This window comes from Chiloscyllium punctatum, chromosome 45 (genome assembly GCF_047496795.1).
Source record: "Chiloscyllium punctatum isolate Juve2018m chromosome 45, sChiPun1.3, whole genome shotgun sequence".
Lineage (NCBI taxonomy): Eukaryota > Metazoa > Chordata > Chondrichthyes > Orectolobiformes > Hemiscylliidae > Chiloscyllium > Chiloscyllium punctatum.
In genome coordinates, this window is record NC_092783.1 from 33,959,907 (window position 1) to 33,972,461 (window position 12,555).

The following is a 12,555-nucleotide window of genomic DNA, read 5'->3' on the forward strand; positions in this document are numbered from 1 at the left end:
CAACTGGTTTAATTGGAAGCACTAGCACACAATTATACTCCACAACCACCTGATGAAGGAGCAGCGCTCTGAAAGCTAGTGCTTCCAATTAAACCTGTTGGACTATAACCTGGTGTTATGTCATTTTTAGCTTTGTATGCCCCAGTCCAACATCGGCGGCTCCAAGTCTTGAATTAAAGTGACTTCAGTGTTAATATGTTCTGTGCATATCTACGCCTCTTTGTTTCAAGCCATATTTCCTTAACCTGACAAACAAACATGTACAACATAAGTTTCTCTGTAGCTTCGAGGCCTGAACAGCACTGTTCTGACATTCTGACTCATATAATTTCATGAAACTTAACTTATATGGCCAATAAATAAACTTGCCAGAAGCTCAGTAGTATTAAATAAATATGATTGTGCAATACACAAGTTTATTTTAATTTGAGCAAGGGTCAAGCATGAAAGACGACTAGTTTGAGCTATCACAGTGATAGAAGGGAGTAAGGAATTCAAAACCTTTGGTGAGGAAAGGGAATTGGCTTGCAAGAATGGAGAGCTCGAGAATATTTTGGGAAGGCGTAATGTCAGCAGTTTTGAGGTTGAGGGATACAATGCCCAACAAGAGATTATTATTTGCAATTGTAGCCAGCGAGTGGCTACAGTTGGAAATTGAGTAGTCAGCATTTTAATAGAGACGGGATCAAGTGATGGGCCAATCTCAAGGTAAGCTGCTGCCAATAGAAATAATGTTGATGATTGTCAGATAAATTTGACCTTTCTAAGTAGTAGATGGACAAGGCAAATAAGATCTTGTCAGTAAAGGAAAGAATATTATTTCCCATGAGTTATTTCTTCTTTAACTATTTTTCTTGCATTCGTTTAGTAATGTTACTCAATGTTGGGAACATCTTCTAAGTCAGTATCAGCATTCAACAGCATGAAATCATTAATAAATAATCAATAATCATTCAACAGCATTAAATCATAAATAAATAATCCACATTGATCTCTATTCAAGAATGTACCTTAACAGGGATCTTAAAAATAAATATTCATTATCAGTGTTTTTTTCCATTTCACACGTGAAACATCCTCAAGATGTATCTGTTGCTTTTCTTTCACAATATTCTGAAAATACTTTTGTATAATTGGATCTGATATTAACTCTTTGAAAGCAAATGAATCTTGAATGAGTTAAAATTATAGTCAGGTTATAGACAGGATGCTAATTTGCTAATATCAAAACAATAAATTCAAACTCAATTGGGTTTTCATATCCTGGCATAATTTAAATTGATTGGTCAAATTAGAATAGTTGTCAAAACAACCACCAAAACTCAGGTATCCATTTAACTGCCAATTGGAACAGCCCAACCTTAAGTTGGGGGCTGTGGCTGTACTTTTACTTCAGGAAAGCACTTTCTAACTTAAAGTAACTATGCATGCTTTCGACTTTACCTCAGTGCTCACACTTGGCATGCTCAGCCACTAACACTCTCTTACCCCATGTAGCCAGGGCTAACACTGTTATATCCACTAAGAGCTTGTTTACACTCACTCACACACTTACTCATCACTCGTTTCTTCTTACCTCCTCATTCATTACTCAATTACTCTTACTGAACACTCCCTGTCTCTCTTTCCTCTCTTTTCTTTTTATGCTTACCTGGATAGGGAATGTCACCTCACACTCCAAAAATTCAAATGGGAAGGTTATAAAGACAGCATTCCCATTTTAGGGTCCACAGACTTAATTTCCTTGGCCACAGTGCATATTTTAACTTGAACCGCCTTAAGTCATTTGGCAACTAGCTAATCCATTTTGATTTTCCTTCAACTTCTATTTGTCCATCCTTTCAAATCATGTACTTTTTGCAGATGACACTAAGATTGGTGGAATAGCAGTTAGTGAAGGGAACTGTCAGAGAATGCAGCAGAATATAGGTAGATTGGAAAGTAGGGCAGAGAAATGGCAGATGGAGCTCAATTTGGACAAATGTGAGGGGATGCACTTTGGAAGATCCAAGTCAAGAGCGAACTATACAGTAAATGGAAAGGTCCTGGGGAAAATTGAGGCACCGAGAGATCTGGGTGTTCAGGTCCATTATACCCTGAAGTTTGCAACACAGGTCTATAGAGGTCAAGGCGGCATATGGATGCTTTCCTTCATCAGACAGGGTAATGAGTACAAGAGTTGGCAGGTCATGTTACAGTTGTATAGGACTTTAGTTCAGCCACATTTGGAATACTGCATACAGTTCTGGTCGCCACATTACCAAAAGGATGTGGAAGTTTTGGAAAGGGTGCAGAGGAGGTTCACCAGGATGTTGCCTGGTGAGGAGGGCACTAGCTATGAAGAGAGGTTGAGTAGATTAGGATAATTTTCATTAGAAAGATGGAGGTTGAGGGTGGACTTAATTGAGGTCTACAAAAACACGAGGGGCATAAACAGGGTGGATAGCAAGAAGCTTTTTCCCTCAGAGTTGGAGACTCAATTACTAGGGGTCATGAGTTCAAGGTGAGAGGGGAAACGTTAAAGGGAAATATGAGTGGAAAGGTCTTTACGCAGAGGGTGGTGGGTACCTGGAATGCTTGCCAGTGGAAGTGATAGAGGCAGGCACTATAGTGTCAGTTAAGATGTATCTAGACAGATACATGAATGGGCAGGGAGCAGAGGGATACACATCCTTGGAAAATAGGTGACAGGTTTAGATAGAGGATCTAGATCGGTGCAGGCTTGGAGGGCTGAAGGGCCTGTTCCTGTGCTATAATGTTCTTTGTTCTTTATGTACCTGACTTTATTCGAGATTGGGAATCCTAATGAAGGTATTTTATGCTGTGCTTAGAAATGAAACAAATTAACTGGAGGGAAGAAAAACCCAGTAAATTCAACAAAAAGTACAGACAACTGTCCATTCTTAATTGTTTATTTCAATGATCTGCTACAGCTGGAAAAGAAAAGAAAACCTTCAGTTCAGCTCAGCTCAGACGACAGTCATTCTGTGGATGAAATGGAAAGCTAAATCGATTTTATCACACATTAACCTGGCATTGTTAACAGTTCAATTTCGTGAAAGAATAAAAGTCACTTTGAACTTTAAATTGGAAAGTGAGCACAATATGACTCAAGGCTTATTACACAGTTTGGTGTCAGCAGCAGAAAACTAACAGACTATCTCCATGAACATTGTGACAAGCTTCTAGAGAAATTAGTAACTGTCTTCATGTAGCATTCAGCACTGTAGTTGTGGACAACAGAACAGAACATGTTCTGATTGTGTCATATTAGCCATGTTAGAACTGCAGTTAGCAATGGAGAGAAAAGTGCATGGAGCATACAAACATCTCCATTCTTGAATGGAAAAGAAGATGAACCTTTAAAACTTCCTTCTCTGAAAGATACTAATTTGTTCAGGGAATGTAGACTTTGCAGGCTTGGTCAGCATTTAATGCCCTTTGAAGGCAGTGGGGAACTGACTTTTGAACTGATGCAGTCCATCAGCTACATTGTCAATGCTGTTAAAGACAGAGTGGACCTAAAGTCACTGAAGGAACAGGGATATATTTCCAAGCCAGCTGGCAAGTAGTTTGGAGAGGTACTTGTCGGTCTTGATCTCCCTATGAATCTGCTACCCTTGTCTTTCTAAATGGTAGCAGTTGTGACCTCACAAGGTGCTGTCTAAAGTGAAGTTATACAGTGCAGCTTAAGTATCAGGCCATAATTGGAGTATAGTGTGCAGTTTTTTGAGATTAGATTAGATTCCCTACAATATGGAAATAGGCGCTTCAGCCCAACAAGTCCACACCGACCCTCCAAAGTGTAACCCACCCAGACCTATTCTCCTTCCCTATATTTACCCCTAACTAATGCACCTAACTCTATGGGCAATTTAACATGGCCAATTCACCTGACCTGCACAACTTTGGACCCCATATCACGGAAAGGGCTTACTGGCCTGGATTGTAGTCAAAGAAGGTTCACGAGCATGGTCCCAGGAATGAAAATCTTAACATATAACGAAAGTTTGATGACGCTGGGTCTACACTCGATGGCATTTAGAAGGATGAAGGGGGATCTATTTGAAACTTAAAAGAATACTGAATGGCCTGGACAGAGTAGATGTTGGGAAGATATTTCCATTGTTAGGAGAGACTAGGAGCTGAGAACACAGCCTTAGAGTAAAGGGAAGACATTTTGGAATGGAGATAAGGAGAAACTTCTTTAGCCAGAGAGTGATAAATCTATGGAATTCATTGTTACAGAAGGCTATAGAGTTAGGTCATTGAATATATTTAAGACTGAGATAGATAGGCTCTTGAGTATCAAAGGTTATGGGGAGAATGGGGTTGAGAAATGATTAAATGGTGGAACAGACTTGATGGGCTGAATGGCCTAATTTCTGCTCTTATATCTTATGGTCTTAGATATGGTACATATTGCTGCTACTGAGCATGAGTGTTAGAAGGAGTGTTTGTGGCTGTAGTGTTAATCAAGTGGGATGCTTTGTTCTTGATGGTGTCAAGCTTCTTCAGTGTTGTTGAATCTGAACTTATCCAGACAAGTGGAGTGTGTTCCATCACAAACCTGATTTATATCGTTTAGGTGGTAAACAGAATTTTGAGATTCAAATGGTGTCTCCCTGCAGGATTCCTAGCCTTCATTCTGCAATGTATTTATCTGGCTAATCTAGGTCAGTTACTAGTCAATGGCAATCTCCTAGGATGTTAACAGTGAGGGATTCAGTGAGAGTAACACCACTGAATAAGAAGGGACGAGAGTTAGATTTTCTCTTGTTGGAGATAATCATTGAGTGGCATATGAAGATGTTCCTGCAGCATTGCACACTCATACAAATTTATACAAATGTGAAGGAAGAGAATAAAGACTGCAAAGCTACATTGCACAACATAGCCATTTATTGCAAAGGTTTGTGGAGGATAAGGAGAAAGGATTATTCAAAAATGAAATTTTCAAATGGCTACTAGTTAATCTTCAAACTCTAATTATGGATCAGGACCAACAATAGTTAATAAAAAGGACAGAAATGCACTTCAGGTCACAAATCAATGCAAGAAATCTGGGAGAACTGGATAGATTCCACTTCAAACTACTGTATTGGTTCCCAATCTATTGCATATCACTTAGCTCAGTGAATAAAAAAAACCTCAACATCTGCTGAATAGGCATGAAACAAACTAAAAATAAAAGCGGAGTTCTCCAGAAATCAAAAATCTAGACAATGAAATGGGTGCCGAGATAATTGAAATTTACGTCTAAATGCAATTTTACGTCTCGGTATAGTTTTTCAATTGACTTACACAGAGAAACAAAAGATCTAATGATTAATAGATCATAAAGTACAATTTCTTGCTTGTCTATTCATCCAGGCATACAATCCCAATGTCAAATTTTGAAGTAAGCTTCAGCTAGCATACATCATGGAAATAATTGCTTGTTTTATAGCTGGCTGAAAATTATAAGTAAAAAGATTTTTCCATATTGAAAATCTCCAAGAACTTAAAGCTCAGATTGAAGTCAAAGTAAAATCCTGTCAATTCTTTGGATCAGGTAGTGGGAAAGGGACAAAGCCTCATCCTACATTGAGTAACCCAACCAAACACATTTCCCCCTGACTAATGCACCTAACTTTCTGGGCAATTTAGCATGGCCAATTCACCTGACCTGCACATCTTTGGACTGTGGGAGGAAACCGGAGCACCCGGAGGAAATCCACGCAGACACGGGGAGAATGTGCAAACTCCACACAGACAGTAGCCTGAGGCTGGAATCGAACCCAGGTCTCTGGCACTGTGAGGCAGCAGTGCTAACCACTGTGCCACCATGCAAATGACTCTTTTTGAATGGTAGCATTTTTGCTCTGTGCTCATCATCGCAGGACAAACTTGTTGGAACAGATCAGGTGGTACTACTGAAAAAAATATACTGGCGCTGGTAGGATGGCCTATCTATACAAATTACCCCATTCTGTGAATGCAGCATGCCAATCAGAATATTTTTATTAACTACAGTTTCAATGACCACATCCAACTGTGTATCATAAATAGTCATTTATGAGGGCTAACTCCTTAACCACAAATGATTTCACAAACTGCAGTTAAGGTGGCCTTAATGATGGAATCTAGGTGATACAGTTCTTCCAGTCTGTCTCAAAGTGATATGGTCAAAATAGTGTATTTTGTCAGCAGTAGTTTACCATCAGAGAAGTTCTAAAACAGCGTCACTGTCTGAGCCAGTAGCTCAAGTGGAATTTACATAGCACTCCAGAAACTGATGACCACAGAAACTGTGTGTAATGCGGTCAAAATAGTTGAATGTCGAACTATAAAAGTTTCTGATATAGCCAGGGCAGGTTGAGAAGGGGTATCTCCTAGTTATCCATGTTTGATGCAGAATGGCATCCCATAAGCCTCTGGTGGCCTGTTGCAGAAAAATCTAGCCAGGGCAAAGCACAAAGACAGGCCCCAGTTTCACTTCAGTCAGAATGGGAACTGAATCCATGCTATTGATGTTATTCTGAGCCATATGCTCGCTATCCAACTCCAATCTTTAACTTATCGGCAAAAATACAGAGCCTGTATAAGTTTGTTAAAGGTCAGTCAAGTTCAACTAATTTAAAATTCGTAGATGATACAAAACTAGGGAGTGTCATAAATAACAAAAGATACTATACAAGAACATAATGAAGTTCCAGCTACACATTTTGAAATATGATGCAAAGGAGATATGAAGTGGGTAAGAGCATAATAAGAGGACTGTTGAATATTTTTCTCACTCAGTCACTGTATCTTGGCAAATTAAGCATTTGGAATAGGGTTTTTCAGGCGGGATCTTAGCACATGTTCTCTTACCATTAATTTAAACATCTTAAAGAACCAAATGAGGTTATCACAAAGGACTCTCCTTCTCAACCTCTTCCCTTACTTGAGGTCAGGTGAACCACAGGTTAAATTACCACCAGTCGCTTCTCTCTGATAAGAGAGCAGCCCCTATGGTCTGGTAAGACTATGGCGACACACCCAGCTTAAAGAACCAAGTATAACTCTCTAATCTGCAAACAGAAGCAATACTACACAGCTTCCTGCACTATCAGCCCACATACTGCAAGCAATACTTGTGCAGAGATATCCAGAGCCAACCAGCTCAAGGATGCTAACAATCATTTTGTGAAATCCCTAACTGTTGGTTCTCACGCCTGGGACACCTTACTCGACAACAGAGGGAAAAGATCACATTATCTAAGGGACTGGTCTGCACCACAATGATCAATGGCTTGATAACAGATGCCAACACCAAAGACAGCATTCCACAATGACACCTGATAATCACTTTATATGCAGCTATTGTTGCAGAATCGAACTTTCACACATTGGTCTCTCCAGTAATCAGCAAATAATGAAAAAAGTTTCTCAAATGGATTGAACTTGTTGCATGTTTATCACATTCTGGAGGTCGAAGACTGGTGCTGGTGTTGGTAAGCAGCAAAGAAGATATTAACAGACTTCAAGAGAACATGGACAGACTGGTGAAATGGGCTAAAACAGGGTTCTTGAAATCAATCAAGCAAGCTATCATGTGACATATTTTGGGAGAAAGCATGAAAAGAGACACTAGAAAGTAAAAGTACAATTTTAAGGAGGAAATTCAAGAACAACAATACCTGGAGGAGAATGTGGCAATCAAGTTTAATGAAGCAATTAATGGTGGGATTCTGGGATTTATAAAGGTGCAGAGTATCTTCCCAGTAAGTTACTTATGCCAACACAGGATAATGTTCAAATCTCTATGAGAGCCAAATGTTAGCTTTCATTCATTCATGTCATTTCACAACCCGATCAATAATCAGCGTATTGGTCAGAATGATTGCTAGCTCCCTCTTCAAATCAGTGATCCCAATGCCAAAACTAAAGCACCTGCACAAATACTACTTACAATATCTGGACTAATAGTGCAAGAAGCGTGAGATGTTAGAGGAGGAGGGGAAGAGTCAGAGAGGGGGAGTGTGAGAGAGGCAGAGAGAGAGAGCATGAATGAGAGTGAGCTTGAGCAGGAGTGAGAAAGTGAGAGGAAGAGTGAGAGAGACAGAGGCAGTGAGAGAGAGATTGAGAGTGAGAGAGAGAGAGAGAAAATGAGTGAGAGAGAGAGTGAGTGTGAGAAAGAGAGAGTGAGAGAGAGAGGAAATGAGAGAGGAAGTGAGAGGGAGAGTGAGTGAGGGAGATGGACAGAAAGCAGTGAGTGAGCGTGACAGAGAGGGCACAAGAGCAAGTGAGAAAGAGAGCAAGAGAGTGCAAGAGCAAGCACGAAAGACAGTAAGAGAGGGAGCGCGCTAGAGAGAGGGACAGTGTGATGGCAAGCACAACAGAGTGACAGCGAATGTGAGAGAGAGTGAGAGCACGAGTGAAAGCAGAAGAGTAAGCGCGTGGGAGGGTGAGAGTACGCAAGGGTGAGGAGGAACGCAAGACAGTGAGGGAGCACGAGAGAGAGTGGGAGTGAGAGAGAGGGAGCGCGAGGCAAAAAGGGAGTGAAAGGGAGAGAAGAAGCATGAGAGAGAGGAAGTGAGAGAGAGTGAGGAAGTGCAAGAGGAAGTGGGTGCGCGAGAGGGAGTGGGAGTACGAGAGGGAGAGGGTAAACACGAGAGAGAGGAAGCGCAATAGAGGAAGGAAGCACAAGCGAGGGAGGGAGCGTGAGAGAAAGAAGGACCAGAAGAGAAAGAGGAAAAGAGAGAGAGAGAGATGGAGAGAGAGACAACATGCTAGAGTGGGGTTGAGCATGAGACAGAGAGGAGAAGCACGAGAGAGAGGGGGACCATGAGAAAGCATGCAAGAGAAAGGAGCACGAGCACATGATCAAGTGAGTGATGGTGAGTGCAAGAGAGAGTGAGCAAGCACAAGAGAGGGAGAGAAAGTGTGAGAGAGGAAGAGCAAGCACACGGGAGAGCAAGTGTGAAAGCAAGTGAGCACGAGAGGAGAGAGTGCGAGAGAGACAGCGCACGAGAGAGTGCGCGCGAGAAAGAGGGAAAGCACGAGAGAGAGGGAGTGTGAGAGAGACTGAGAGAGCACCAGACGGTGAGTGCGCGCAAGGGTGTGAGAGACAACATGTGCACAAGGGGGAAGAGAGTGCGTGCAAGAGGGATAGCGACTGAGAGACCGACAGAGAGAGTGACAGAGACACCAACAGAGATAGTGAGAGTGTAATAGTGAGAGAGAGAAAGTGAGGGACAGTGAATCAGTGAGTGAAAAATATTACAAATGGTATTCCTTTTCTCCACATCTCTCTTGCATCACACTTCAAAATGTGTGGTTGGAAATTTGCCATGTTCTTGTATTGATTAATAGCTGGGGGGACACATAGTCACAAGAGTAAAGTGTATGACTATTCCAAAAGGTTTGCCATCAGCTATTGATATGCACCAGACACAATAATAAAAGCAAAAAAAAAGTATTAATCCAAGCATCATCAGCAGTCTACTCATTTCAATTTTACATGTGTAACTTGCCAAGGTCAAATTAGTCTCTTGCCCTCCAGTTCAACTATACTCTTTTTCTTCACATGGAATATGTTGGAAAATATAACAAGTGCTGAACTTCAAGGCTAGACAGTGTATATATTTGTCCATACCAAGTTTAAAACTGAGCAATTGATTTTGCTAGATTTATACTGAATTACTGTCCATAGAATTTTCTGGCACAGGAATAGGCTGTTCAAGTCAAAAGGACCAATGCTCTAGTTATGGTTCTAATGAGACACCTGTCACCTCATTTCATCTCAAACTATCGAACATTCCTCCTCCTCTTGTGTTTTGATGAATTTACATAATGTCTCCTTCAAAGCCCCAATGCTACTTTTCTACTTCAACCAATATGCTAGTCAGTCCCACGTCCTTACAACAAGTGAATAGTAAAGGCAGCAGTCATTATTCCCGACTGACTCACAAATCAAAGCTTTGACAATATTTTGCAACAAGGATATTCAGTATCCTTTCGAGGCCATGGTCTTTTTATCCAAATTCATTTGCGGAATGTGAAAATTACTGGCTGAGCCAGCATTTGTTGTCTAACAATAATTACCATTGAGAAGGTGGCTGTGAGCTGCCTTCTTGAACCATTCAATCCATTTTGTGAAAGTACATCGACAATGCTATTACAGACAGAGGTCCAGGACTTTGACTCTGCAACACTGAAGGGACAGCAATATATTCCTATGTTAGGATGGTGAATGAATTGGAGCCGAACTTGCAGGTGTACTGTTCCCATTATTCGCTGCCCTTGCCCTTCTATATTCAAGTGGTTTGGAATTTGGAATGTGCAGTCAAAGGAGTTTTGATTAGTTGTTTGCAAGTCCATCTTGTGAATGATGTGCACTGCTGTTACTGAGCATGGTGATGGAGACAGTGCATGTTTGTGGATGCAGAGGCAATTGAGAGGGTTTATGATATCAACCTTCATAAGTGTTGTTTGAGCAGTACTCATCCAGGTAAGTGGGGAATATTACATCACATTCCTGACTCGTGCCTGGTTTTGGGAGTTCAAGAGGTGAGTTGCTCATTGTAGGACTCCTAGTCTCTTGCGTGCTAATATGGCTCGTACAATTCAGCTTCTAGTCAATGATAACCCAAGAATATTATTGGTGTGGGATTCAGTTAATAGTGTGTGTCATTCAATGTCATGGCATAATGGTTACACTGTCTGGTGTTGTGACTTGTCACTTGTCAGCCTAACCCTGGATTTCATCCAGGTCTCGTTGAATTTGTATATGGAGTGCGTCTGTCTGTGGAGTCATGAATGGTGCTGAACATCGTGCAATCATCACAGAAAAACCTATCTTCTGACCTTATGATGGGGAAGAAGGTCATCAATGAAGTTAATGAAGATGGTCTGATAATTAAGGAATATACTTCCTCGGTCTTTCACGGTTTAAGTATTGTTTTGTCAGAGTAATTTTCCAAATTGCAATATGCTTACCAATTTGCAGTTTTTGTTTATCTGTATACCTTATTTTAACTGTATATTAATTATGTTTCAACATCTGCAAGTGGACAACATTAATTGAGGCTTCAGCCGGACACATGTAAAGAGACACTAAAACTGCGGTGTGGTTGATTTCAGAAATCTATGTTTGTAATGTTTCATTCTGTTAATAAATAGAAGTCTGTGTAAAGATTGGCTCCAGTCTCCAGTTACCAACCACTGTCTGGAGTGTAACACATTATTCTACTATTGTTTTCAACAGATGAGAAAATATATTGTTTACACGGACAACATTTTTAGGCATTAGGCTATAAATTCAATAAAGATATAGAGCGGCTATGCCTATTGTAGAATTCATCAAGTGAATTCCACCATTGGCCCCACCAAAGTTTACCAGCTCAGTTTGAAGAATCAAAAAGATTGAACCTCTAATTGTTTGAAGTGTTTGTTTAGTATTTTTCCTTTTAAACAGAAGGGGCTGATATTTAGCAGAATGAGGGAGGAGAGATTTTCACTGTGTAAGAGAACTGTTTTAAGTGTAAAATAAATTTAGTGCCTGAACATCAGAGTACAGGTCCCAAATGTCAGCCTGTTACCAGCAATATACACTTTGATTACACTTTTAGATCCCGATTGAAGATCAAAGGACAAGAACTCCTGACCAAGAAAATTGCTACCGACTAACCTCTCAACATATGCCAATAGTTTGTCCTGCCTTTAAATTTTTCTTTTCCCTCCCCAAGTATAACAGCTAAGACTGGACCAGATGTATGGAGCTTGAGGGACACTGAAACACAAAGGTCGGAAATCATATACATAAGTTGAACTTTAATATTATGAAACACACCATTATGTGTAATCATGACACTGTGATTTGCTACAGCAAATTAAGTGAAGAGGCTGAAAGGAATTGAAGATCTGAGTGCCAGTACATGGTATCTCATTATACACTGCAATCTTGCAAGAAGAATTCACCGAAAGTGCCAAGGATAATATGTATCAAAACAATTAGATATAATTTTTTCTGCCTCACAACATCTTAAATTGCTTTTTTCTGAGGGTCGTTTCACTTTTGTTAAAGGAATTCAGGACCTTTGCACTCAAACTAGATTCTATTCCTGTCTGAAAAAAACCACAAACATCTATTTGCAGCAGGGATTCACTCAGCCATGACTAGGACAGGTCAGCCCAGTCTGCTGGCTTCCTTTCCTTTGGCCAAGGATACTGAGACTAACTGAATCAACCTTAACCCCCACCAAATAAGAAATCCAGCTGGCTTAACATAAACAACAGATCAAAGCTAGTGATTTCCTGGTCTGGAAAAACAAGTCTACTGGCACATTGTACAGTTACTGTTCGATTTTATTTTGCTCAATGCATGAAGCAATGAAATGACTATTGAAAGTCAAAACTAATCAAAACCTTCAGTCAAGGTATAGTTTATCATTTGCAATTGGAGCCGGCAGAAGGCAAGTGGAAAAGCAAATCACAGTTTTAAAAGAATAAGAAAATTACTATTTGTTATTAATTTGCAGTTGTTTCTGTGAATAAGGCCAGAACAAAATAAATCTGTTTGCCTGAATT

General features: G+C 40.3%; 1 protein-coding gene across 2 annotated transcripts in view; it reads right to left on the reverse strand.

Annotated features, from left to right (window-relative positions):
* Positions 1-12,555, reverse strand: part of LOC140467272 (metabotropic glutamate receptor 4-like) — a 1,248,646-nt gene that overhangs the window by 680,042 nt on the left and 556,049 nt on the right. The gene's annotated exons all lie outside the window — the stretch shown is intronic.